Source organism: Myxine glutinosa, chromosome 8 (genome assembly GCF_964187855.1).
Source record: "Myxine glutinosa chromosome 8, kmMyxGlut1.1, whole genome shotgun sequence".
Taxonomy (NCBI): domain Eukaryota; kingdom Metazoa; phylum Chordata; class Myxini; order Myxiniformes; family Myxinidae; genus Myxine; species Myxine glutinosa.
The window spans coordinates 144,058,416-144,070,939 of NC_136268.1; the positions used below are offsets into that span (position 1 = coordinate 144,058,416).

At 47.9% G+C, this 12,524-nt stretch overlaps 1 non-coding gene across 1 annotated transcript; it reads right to left on the reverse strand.

Moving 5' to 3' along the window:
• Positions 1-2,120: 2,120 nt before the first annotated feature.
• On the reverse strand, positions 2,121-2,192 carry TRNAQ-UUG (transfer RNA glutamine (anticodon UUG)). Its single transcript has one exon. It is a non-coding gene; the product is annotated as a tRNA-Gln (tRNA).
• Between the last annotated feature and the right edge of the window lie 10,332 nt (positions 2,193-12,524).

The following is a 12,524-nucleotide window of genomic DNA, read 5'->3' on the forward strand; positions in this document are numbered from 1 at the left end:
ATTACGTGTTTTATGGCTGTGGGGTGTTTTTATTACGTGTTTTATGGCTGTGAGGTGTTTTTAATTTCGTGGTGGTGAGGTGTTTTTATTACGTGTTTTATGGCTGTGAGGTGTTTTTATTACGTGTTTTATGGCTGTGAGGTGTTTTTATTTTCGTGGTGGTGAGGTGTTTTTATTACGTGTTTTATGGCTGTGAGATGTTTTCATTACGTGTTTTATGGCTGTGAGGTGTTTTTATTACGTGTTTTATGGCTGTGAGGTGTTTTTATTATGTGTTTTATGGCTGTGAGCTGTTTTTATTACGTGTTTTATGGCTGTGAGGTGTTTTTATTATGTGTTTTATGGCTGTGAGGTGTTTTTATTACGTGTTTTATGGCTGTGAGATGTTTTTATTACGTGTTTTATGGCTGTGAGGTGTTTTTATTACGTGTTTTATGGCTGTGAGATGTTTTTATTACATGTTTTATGGCTGTGAGGTGTTTTTATTACGTGTTTTATGGCTGTGAGGTGTTTATATTACGTGTTTTATGGCTGTGAGGTGTTTTTATTACGTGTTTTATGGCTGTGAGGTGTTTTTATTTTCGTGGTGGTGAGGTGTTTTTATTACGTGTTTTATGGCTGTGGGGTGTTTTTATTACGTGTTTTATGGCTGTGAGGTGTTTTTATTACGTGTTTTATGGCTGTGAGGTGTTTTTATTTTCATGGTGGTGAGGTGTTTTATTACGTGTTTTATGGCTGTGAGGTGTTTTTATTATGTGTTTTATGGCTGTGAGGTGTTTTTAATTTCGTTGTGGTGAGGTGTTTTTATTACGTGTTTTATGGCTGTTAGGTGTTTTTATTACGTGTTTTATGGCTGTGAGGTGTTTTTATTACGTGCTTGATGGCTGTGAGGTGTTTTTATTACGTGCTTGATGGCTGTGAGGTGTTTTCAATTTCGTGGTGGTGAGGTGTTTTGAATTTCGTGGTGGTGAGGTGTTTTTATTATGTGTTTTATGGTCGTGAGGGGTTTTGAATTACTTGGTGGTGAGGTGTTTTGGATTTACGTGGTGGTGAGGTGTTTTTATTACGTGTTTTATGGTCGTGAGGTGTTTTGAATTACGTGGTGGTGAGGTGTTTTGAATTACTTGGTGGTGAGGTATTTTAAATTACTTGGTGGTGAGGTATTTTGAATTACGTGGTGGTGAGGTGTTTTTATGATGTGTTTTATGGTCGTGAGGTGTTTTGAATTACTTGGTGGTGAGGTGTTTTGAATTACGTGGTGGTGAGGTGTTTTTATTACGTGTTTTATGGTCGTGAGGTGTTTTGAATTACGTGGTGGTGAGGTATTTTGAATTACGTGGTGGTGAGGAATTTTGAATTACGTGGTGGTGAGGTGTTTTTATTATGTGTTTTATGGTCGTGAGGTGTTTTGAATTACTTGGTGGTGAGGTGTTTTGAATTACTTGGTGGTGAGGTGTTTTGAATTACTTGGTGGTGAGGTGTTTTGAATTACTTGGTGGTGAGGTGTTTTGAATTACGTGGTGGTGAGGTGTTTTGAATTGCTTGGTGGTGAGGTGTAATCGTCCCAAACTTCCAGTCTGCACCTACCCCTCCCCTATGTATGTACTGAGGGGTTCTTTCTTGAAAAAAAAACATTCAACCTAAATCTTCAACCTAAATTGCCTATAAAAATGTAATATCACAAACACAACAAATACATTTGTGCAAAGTAAATGTTTGTATTATGATTGGTGAAAATCATGACAACACAGCAACTCAGGTCCAGTCATTATCCTCAGCTAAAATAATCCCGCTCCTCAGTATCGATGCTTGGTGAGGCGTGCGCAGCGAGCCGAGCCATGCTAGTATATAGTTATATATATACATATATATTTCTTCTTTTTTTTTTTTTTTTTAATGTATAGATATGTATCTACATATATACACATATATACAGATATACTTATATAAACATTTGAATATGTGTGCTCCTTTCTCAAAAGTTTAGCTTCAAAATAAGTCGCAGCATGAAGCATTCAAAAGGTCTTTGTATGACTTGCTTGGCCAAACTCGAACCATCGACCTTCCAGACTCAAAGCGGTTAGAGCTCATACTCCAATTCTGCTTTAATAAAAAAAACAAGGTCCCACCGAGATTTGAACTCGGATCACTGGATTCAAGGTCCAGAGTGCTAACCATTACACCATGGGGCCACCACTGCACCACAGAACGTAAATTTATTTCTAAACCTTTTACCTCCTTCTGCTTGTCACGTGTGAGGTGGTGAGAGGTGGAATCGAACCCACACTTCCCTGTGCGGATATAAACAGCTCTTGACTAAACAGGGAGCTGACGACACCGGTTATTGAAACGAAATCTGTCCCATCCAAGAATAAATGTGAATAATACACGAACCTTAACCTGAATAATTATATGTCCAAGTTTGTATTCATTTTAATACCCCGTTCACGAAGCGTAAAGCGAGGTTCATTGCACTTGGTTTACTTTGTCTCTGTGTCTGTCTACAGATGTCAACCCATTACCGATGATCTACTCAATGTCAATCATTTAATATATACCCTCACCTGAGGAGAGGGTATTGCATTCGAGTCCATTTGTCTGTCTGTTTGTCAACACAGAATAAATCTGATTTTTCTCTGCAACAGTTGGTCCGATTGACAGGAAATTTTCACCATCGGTGCAACTCCACCTGTATAATTTTTTAATGATAATTATGACGCAGTGTTAGTTTGTTAGTGTGTAAAATTATGTATGTGTATATACAGTATATATCGTATATATATATTGTTGTGGATTCGGGGGTCGGCTCTCCCCTTACCAAGGGGGGTGGGGGGGTTAATCCCCTTGTCTTTTAAGCTGGCCGTCCCCCAATCCTGGAAGCTATAACGTCACTTCCGGTCGGTATTAGCCAGGGTGATTGGTCAATGGCGTCCCAAATACGTGCTTACTAACCCGACCGTAAAGCGAGGAGATAACTCCCACCCGAGCCGCAGCGTTAATGGATACGCCGAGCGGAGCGAGCCGCGACTCGGGCCGTTAACAAACACTAAACCCGATCCTGAGCGGTTCTGAAATCGTGCCACAGGTACTCAATTGGAAGAAAAGACGGAGGCGATCGAATGAGAGGAAACCAGAGTAAGGGAAGAACAAAGAGTGGGTTTATTAACTATATACAAAAATCCAAAAGAAGAGGAAATGAAAGCAATATACAGAGCAAAAGGACACAGGGCAAGCTTAACTATACAGTCTTACTTACAACCCGGACAAACAAACAGACTTACACGGGAGGGTAGTGGTAGGAGGAGAAGGTCCAAGCAGATGGTTCAGGCGATGGGATCCGGTCCAGGCTCCGGGTCCGCGGCGAAGAATGGCAGGCAGCTTCGCGTGTCGTTGGCGCACGACCGGACCTTACATATGGCTAGGCGAGGGCTGGAATGCCGCGTACGTAATATTCATGCCAACTCTCTCTCTCTCAACGTTCATCTCAGAGGGTACCCTCGCGCAGATCTCGTTACAATAAGCAAGGAGTCCGTGGCGCCGTTCTCTCACAATGGAGCTCCCCTCGCGGTCCTCAAAGCAGTCACGGTCCCCTTCGCAGTTCCCAAACAATGGAGCTCCCTCACGCAGTTCTTCAGAGGGCTTTGCGTGCGCGCTTATATAGGCAAGCCCAGCGAACCCTTTGGAAGCTCCAACCACGCCCTTACCAGGCCATCCCACCTCAGCCCTGATTGGCTGGTGGACCTTACCGTCCCCCAATGCTGTGACCCTTCACCTCAACGCCTCTCCACCCCCCCCCCCCCTTTTCGGGCCTACCTCGTGTTCCTTGACTAGTGGCAGCCAAAAGGCTAGACCAAGATGGATTGCGCCTGTTGGGGTAGGGTAGCTTTTGGGGGGGTGGAGGCTGGAAAATGAAAGGAACCTATTCTTATTTAATTAATGCAACGCAGATTCAACTATTGGGAACACAGCCGTATCTGAAACACATACTAAGGAAATAACTAAAGTCCTATGGTGACCTACGTGTTGCATATGGACTAGCTATGGGTGCGACCTTATTAAATGATGGGATATTTACAAAAGTTATTATTTATAAGTATTTACAAGTGAGGGGTTCTCAAAACCGCAACAATATATATATATATATATATATATATATATATATATATATATATATATGTATATATATATATATATATATATATATATTGTTACTGATCGCGGTCTAGATGTTATGATGGGCCGAGCGGATGGTCCGACCGCGACCGTTACAGGATCCCCGACTCACCCGATTCCACCCAAACGTTGGCCGGATCGCACCGCAGCTGCTCAATGAGGGAAAAGACAAAGGCGACACGGATGTGAAGAAGAAGAAGAAGAAGACAAAAAGGTTGGAAATACTACTAAATTTATTCCTACTATTTACATGCTCAAAGTAACCAAGGAGAAGGAAAGATAATAAAATAATATACAGAAGGATCAGAGACACAGTGCAATTATTAGCTTACCTACAGACTTAATTAAATACCCAGGGACAGAACAAACAAAACAAACTCACGTACACAAGAAGGGTGGAAAGGCAGGAGGTGGATGGCTGGAGGGAGAGGGAGGTCCAAGGGGGTCCTGCAGCACAACCGGCGCGTTTAGCAGCCGCCGTTCAGGCCCCACGCTGCTGTTGTGGCTGCTGTGGACGTCGCGTGCTTTGCCAGCCCTCGTCTGACGCGTCTGGTCCAAACCCTCAACTCTTTCTTGTGCGTTCGTTCACTCTTTACCACCGACTCCTCACCGCAACCAACGCAACCAACTGACCACCACCACCGACTCCTCACCGCAACCAACGCAACCAACTGACCACCGACTCCACTGACTGACTCCTCACGACTCTCTCTCTTGCAACCGACTCACTTGCTTCCTGCGTGCGCGCCTTTATAACGCCTCCGGCGATTAAGCCGCCGGCCTTTTGGACACGCCCATCGGGGTGCTCACCTCGGCCCTGGTTGGTCGCGCGACCCTCTGGCTCCGCCCTTGATGACGACGGGCGGGCACGCCTTTCTTCTCCGACGAGAGCACATGGTCAATGGTGGTTTTGGAGGGGATGTAATATGGGCAATCGAGGCTCGGCAATGACGAGAGGGGATGTAATATGGGCAATCGAGGCTTGGCAATGACGGAAGGGGATGTAAAAGGAAACGGAGATTTTGGGGATGGGAATGAAAGGGGATCTATTCTCTTTCACTGGTGCAATGGAGTACTTCAATTAATGGGAGACACAGCCTTACCCTAAAACACAGAATAAGAGATAACTATCAACAGGGGTATTCTATTACTTGGCTGACGTGTATGCTTGTGGACTAATTATGGGATGCCCTTTCACCTTTACACAGCTCTGGAGGTAGGGGGGCGCAGAATAAACAATAATAATAATAATACAGCACACAATCAAAAAAATACAGTCCTCATCTCCGCAACACTGCACCCTCCTCCTCTTAGGCACGTCCCGGGCCTACAACTTTTATTTTTAGTGTGACACGTAGGTGTAGTTCCCTCTACTTTTAACCTGACCCTGAGTGCGACAGTTTTAAAACATAAATAAATGTGTCCCGCTGCTCCATTGCACCCTGCCTAACAGACTTACGCCCACAGTTAACCGAATTGCGGAATGGTCTTCAAACTATACACTGACGGTGGGAAGCATTATTTACAATGGCGCTATTTTTATTTACAAAACTAACCCAGGACCTGTGATTGTTCTTTCTGGGGGGGAGACAGTCTGCTCTGCATCAATGCACCATTAAAGCACCCAAAAACGCACCAATACAAGCACCCAAGCACCAATCGGTGCAGTCACCATTGTTCAAGAGTGTTCAACAAAAATAAATTCAACAACCCCTAACCCTGCAGGTGGTCTCTTGCTCTTCGGCTCCCTCTGCTGGTTATTATTATTTGGTCTTCCAGATGTTGTCATTCTTTTGCTTTGCTTACTGGCGGCCTATTTGTATTAAAACTTGCACCCAATGTGTCCTTTTTATTTATTTTATTTATGGCCCACAGGGCCGACTAGTGTGGTTCACCTGTGGGGCATCGGTGCCCTGTGGCCAAGGTCCGCCAGCAAGATTTCGGGCCCTCATGGCTGGTTCCAGCAGAGGGGCCATGCCCCAACCCATGGGGTCCATAAGTGGTGCTCGGCCACAGGCATGTGGTCCATAATGTGGTGCATCGATGCAGACAGCTGGTTCTGGGAATTTCGGGCGCACAATGGCCGACCCACGCACGCTCCCCTCGGCACCCAATGGCGCACAGGTCATGTGGGAGACAAAAGGGGAAAGACAATTGAGCGAGGGGTACGGTCACAAGGGTACACATCAATAAGGCAATGCAAGGCGAAATGCGTACGGAGGGCGAAGTGAGAAAGCTCGTCCCTACCGTACGTCACCCCCCTGTCACCTACCCTACCCTTGCCCTTACCCCATATGTACAAAAATCTACACATTTACAAATTCGTCACTACTGTCACGTCTTCCCCATATTTCCCCTATACCAAATTCGTCTCCACAATCCCTCTACTTCAAAATTTGCCATCACCAAATTCATCATCAATCCTCATAAGGAGGCAGAGATGGAACATCAAAGCACAATGTCACACCCACGTCATGATGCGTCTCACAATCCAAACATTTGCACAGTAAAAATAATTAAACATGGCATGGTGCGGAGTACCTGTCACCTCAGGTGAGTGGATGCAGATGGTGCGAGGAGACTTCATCCTAACTACTTTCTAAATGACATTAACACACTTTACACTACCCGGGGTCTTTCCCTGCCAATCCATTGGCCACTTACACTATGGGTTCTAAAAACCAATTCCCATTGACCAAACTGTGGTGCTTCTCAATTTGGGGTCTCACTCCCCCGATTCATCTCCCGGTGCCCTCGCACAATTTCTGGGCTGCGACGTGTAGCTCTCCCAGCAGGTCTACCCACCTGCACATCTCCACCACTGTAGTTGCCACCCGAGCTTACCTAGCTCCTCACCCTAACCTAACTAACTGGGGACAGCCCCTCCTGGCTCTGTCACCCCACTCGGTGCCCTCTGGCACTGGGCTACCCGGGTCCGTCCTCCGGATCCTCGGGCCCCATCCACAACTACCGGCTCCCAGAGCCCACCTGCGGCCTCACCTGGCCGACATCCTCACAGTGGTGGAGTGCCCAAACCAACTACACACAATAACAGGCTACACGCCCAGCCATTTCCACAACACTAATGCACCCATCCAAAGACCATTCTTTCACCCGCACCACAGATGCCAATATCCAACCACAATTTACCTGTACCCTCTACCTAACACTTACACTACCCGCCCCGGGTATCCGTGATGGGGGTCCACTCTTCCCCCATTCACACCTTCACACCATCCACTCCACTCCACAATTTCCACCATACTCACTCCACGACCATCCATTCCAATACTCCATACCATTTATTCCATACACCTGTCCTCCATTCACCTGCCGTTGCACACCTGTGCAATCATACCTGGTGCCACCTGCACCCTCCTTTCTTCCTGGACCATTTGGTCAACACAACATGCAATCACCACTACTCCCTCATACACTGCTCCACACACCTGTTCAGTTGCACACCTGTGCAATCACACCTGTTCAATCTTCAAACACACGGCATCATCTCAGCTAACTACTCCCCTCTGAAACTTGCGCTTCCCAGTCGTCCCTTTAAACTATTGCGCTCCCTCGTCATTATCATCCACACTAAACTACCTGCGTCCCCACTACAGGTATCAGTCACTAACTAAACTTAACGTTACCTAATGTCATCTTCGCTAGATCCCTATCAATATAACCTAACCCACCCGGGCTAGTTTTCACTGCCATCAACCCCATAAACTATAGCGCATTTGCCCCACTCTGTGAGGGATGACAGAGTTGCCATCCCACCACATGGGGCATCTCCCACTACCAATTTTGCACATCAAATTTCAACAAATCAAAAATTTGCCGATCATCTGCCAATCACCATACCAATCATCAAATTTCGCCGTTTTCTAATTTTGAGTCCAAAACACTATCCTCATCACCCGTCTCCTTATTACATCCTCTCAGTGCGCCAATTCACGTCTACAGCCCGGCTTCGTACAGCCGAGCAATGAACGCGGGTCGTTTTGTGCCAGCGGCTGGATACGTCCCGCATTCGGGGCAGGGACGGGGGCTTACCCGGGCCGAGATCCCACGCACCACCTCGGCGTGGAGCCATCCAATGTCCCGATCTCGACCTGCCGGCACGTCTCAATAGAAAGTGGTCGCCATGACGACCCTTCCTATCGGGCTGCCCGCTCCGCCTAGTGGAGCCCGGACGCGGCCGTTCCAAGCGAGGCCCAGCGTGGATCGCGTACGGCGGTCCTTTCGAACCCGCCGCGGCTCGGATCCCCGCTGGTTCTCGCGGCACGCGCAGCCCGGCACGCACCGAGGGCCCGATTCGGCTATAAGTCGTTCTAACCTCGAACCCGGTTACCGTCGATGCTTCACCTGCATGCTTACATGCATACGCTACCCCTTTCTTGCTCATACCTCCAGCTGTTCCCATGCTCCTCGTACCTTTCCTTACACACCTCGGTACACTCATTCCGCGCACAGACTTGGTCACACACCTGACCACCGAACACCTTGGCACACATTCGTCGCTCGCACACCTCACCACCACACCTCTTCGCGCCCATTCCTCGGTCACCTCCTCGGTGACAATCACAGGTGTGCTTTCACTCGCACACCCAACCACGTGCCTCACGACCAACTCAAGTGTGCATTCCCACACACGCTCTACCATTCCAGGTGTGCATCCTTCCATTCCAGGTGTACATCCTCGCTCACCTGTCACAACCAACTCACGCTCCGTGTCACTCTCACTACTTTCACCTCCACTCTCGGTCGCGCACTCACCCTTACTCTCGACAACGCACTCTTTACCCATGCACCTGTCCGTTACACACCTTTCTCGCGCACACTCTTGCGCACACTCTCCCGTTACATCCTCTGTAACACTCACCACAGGCGTGCATTCTCCCTTACTCTTGACAGCATGCGCTTTCCCCATGCACCCGTCCGTTACACACCTTTCTCGCGCATCCTCTTGCGCACACTCTTTCGTTACTTCCTCCGTAACACTTACCACACCGCGCTTCCATGTACACCCTCGCACATGCGCTACTACCGACTCACTCTCGACAGCACACTCACTCCTTGGCGTGCACTTTTTCCTCACACACCCCATGGTCGGACATTCTCGCACACCTCTTTTTTCGCACACCAGACCTGTCGCACACTTCACCAACGGCCTCTCATGAACACCCGGATCCAAACCAATCCCCAAGCCGACTGAAGCTTTCCTCACATCATATACATTGCCACTCACCTCCGTACCTCGTCTCCGCACCTCCTTTGCCACCTGCAAACTCTTTATTTGGTTAGTGAGCATCATATTATGAGTTGAGCACCGACCTTGCACATATTCCATCACCTCCTCCTGGATTTCTCTTTTAGTTTCTGTCCGTCCCTTCTTAATTTCACTCACCTCTTCTTCCACTTCCTCTAATTTTCGCTTCACCTCTTTTATTCCCCGGTGCGTCTCCTCAAGTTCGTCCTCTAAGGCTACCTTGACCGTGTCTATGTGCGTCCTCACCTGCCGGTCCTTTGTCTCCATTATCTCTGTCACCTCGTCCACCCTCATTGTCAGTTCCTCACGTACCATCTGACATTGCCTCTGTGTCGCTATTAATTCGTTTTTAATTTCTTTTTGTGTCGCCTTTAACCCTCCTAGTACCGCAGTGTTCTTTTGAACCTGCTCCACTAGTTCTTTTTGTCCCTCCGTCAGCTGTTCCACCTCCTCCGTCAGATCTTCTATGCCCCCCTGTAACCTAGCCGTATTATTCCTCACTTCTTTCTCCATACGCTTCTCACCTCGCTTTACCTCCTCGCGTAGCCCCGAAACCTCCTCACTTACATCTCGTCGTATCTCCTCTTTCATCTCCTCCATCTCTTTTGTAGATGCCACCCTCATCTGTCCCAATTCATCCCTCTGAGCATCCAATTTGGTTTCTACCCCGATTTTTACCTCCTCTATCTGCTCTCCCATTTGTTTAATTTCTCGGGCGGATTGCTCCCCTATCTCCCGCAATTTGCCTTCCATCCTATTTTCTAGCCCCATTAACCCATTTTTCACCTCTTTTATCCCGTTGTCTAACCCCTCAAAATTATTGTCTAACTTCCCAAATTTCTTGTCTAACCCCTCACCAGTACCCCTCGCTTCGTCCCTCATTACCCCCATTTGCTCACTCTGAGCCTCCATCCGGTTCCCCATTACCCCCAATTGCTCACTCAATCGCTCACTATCAGCCCTCATTTGCTCACTATTAGCCCTCATATCGTCCTTCTGCAGGTTGAGGGATGCCTGCATTTGCGCCATAAATTGCTCCATGAGGGCCTGCATTTGGGCCATCCCTCCCACTTGTGCAGCGGGTGCGGCCGCCGTAGCTATGTGCGAGGCGCCATTTTGCGCGCCTGATACCCCCTCAACCGCCTCCTCATTGCTCCCCTCCATTTGATCCTGGGTTACTCCTAACCCCTCTATCTCTCCCACCGGCATCCCGTCGCCTTGACCAGCCATGGCGCGATTTCAAAGTTCAGGTTTTGTAAAACAAAACAAATTTCGGCCGCTCCAAATTTTGACCAAATTTTTTTTTTTTAGATGTTTTAAAAATTTGGTTCGGGCCCCGAATCTCACTCCCAGACACCAATTGTTACTGATCGCGGTCTAGATGTTATGATGGGCCGAGCGGATGGTCCGACCGCGACCGTTACAGGATCCCCGACTCACCCGATTCCACCTGTGGAAGTGTAACTCAGCGTAACTTATTAATTGGCACTGGTAACTTATTAATTAACCTGGTAACAAAGCAGATATATTTTACATGCAAACTCTGTGAAAGACGAGTTTGTAAATGAGTCAGGAATGCGCCCGAACATGATAATCTTTTGTCCACCTGGTCACAGCCCCTGGCTGAAGCACCCCCCTATCGTTTGGTAAACGGAACTCACAACAGGAGGGGAGCGAGCTGATACCAGGACTTGGTACATGCATGACCTCGGGGCACCAGCGGAGAGGGGATTAAAATCCAGTTTGTCCATATAACGGGAGCAAACGTGGAAGTCGGGAGTACTTGCTGCGAGGAGCTCTGACGAACGGGAGTGTCGGAGGAACATCAGCCGAACGAGAAGGACCATGGAAAAGAGTTAATCTCAGCCATTGAATAATGCGGTATTATGTGGTAAATGGAATGAAGTGAATAATAAACCAGACCTTTTGTAAACCTGTGTCCGGTCATTGGAGTCCTGTGAGTCCACAGCTTCCAATTCTTCTACACACCCAAACGTTGGCCGGATCGCACCGCAGCTGCTCAATGAGGGAAAAGACAAAGGCGACACGGATGTGAAGAAGAAGAAGAAGAAGACAAAAAGGTTGGAAATACTACTAAATTTATTCCTACTATTTACATGCTCAAAGTAACCAAGGAGAAGGAAAGATAATAAAATAATATACAGAAGGATCAGAGACACAGTGCAATTATTAGCTTACCTACAGACTTAATTAAATACCCAGGGACAGAACAAACAAAACAAACTCACGTACACAAGAAGGGTGGAAAGGCAGGAGGTGGATGGCTGGAGGGAGAGGGAGGTCCAAGGGGGTCCTGCAGCACAACCGGCGCGTTTAGCAGCCGCCGTTCAGGCCCCACGCTGCTGTTGTGGCTGCTGTGGACGTCGCGTGCTTTGCCAGGCCTCGTCTGACGCGTCTGGTCCAAACCCTCAACTCTTTCTTGTGCGTTCGTTCACTCTTTACCACCGACTCCTCACCGCAACCAACGCAACCAACTGACCACCACCACCGACTCCTCACCGCAACCAACGCAACCAACTGACCACCGACTCCACTGACTCCACTGACTGACTCCTCACGACTCTCTCTCTTGCAACCGACTCACTTGCTTCCTGCGTGCGCGCCTTTATAACGCCTCCGGCGATTAAGCCGCCGGCCTTTTGGACACGCCCATCGGGGTGCTCACCTCGGCCCTGGTTGGTCGCGCGACCCTCTGGCTCCGCCCTTGATGACGACGGGCGGGCACGCCTTTCTTCTCCGACGAGAGCACATGGTCAATGGTGGTTTTGGAGGGGATGTAATATGGGCAATCGAGGCTCGGCAATGACGAGAGGGGATGTAATATGGGCAATCGAGGCTTGGCAATGACGGAAGGGGATGTAAAAGGAAACGGAGATTTTGGGGATGGGAATGAAAGGGGATCTATTCTCTTTCACTGGTGCAATGGAGTACTTCAATTAATGGGAGACACAGCCTTACCCTAAAACACAGAATAAGAGATAACTATCAACAGGGGTATTCTATTACTTGGCTGACGTGTATGCTTGTGGACTAATTATGGGATGCTCTTTCACCTTTACAC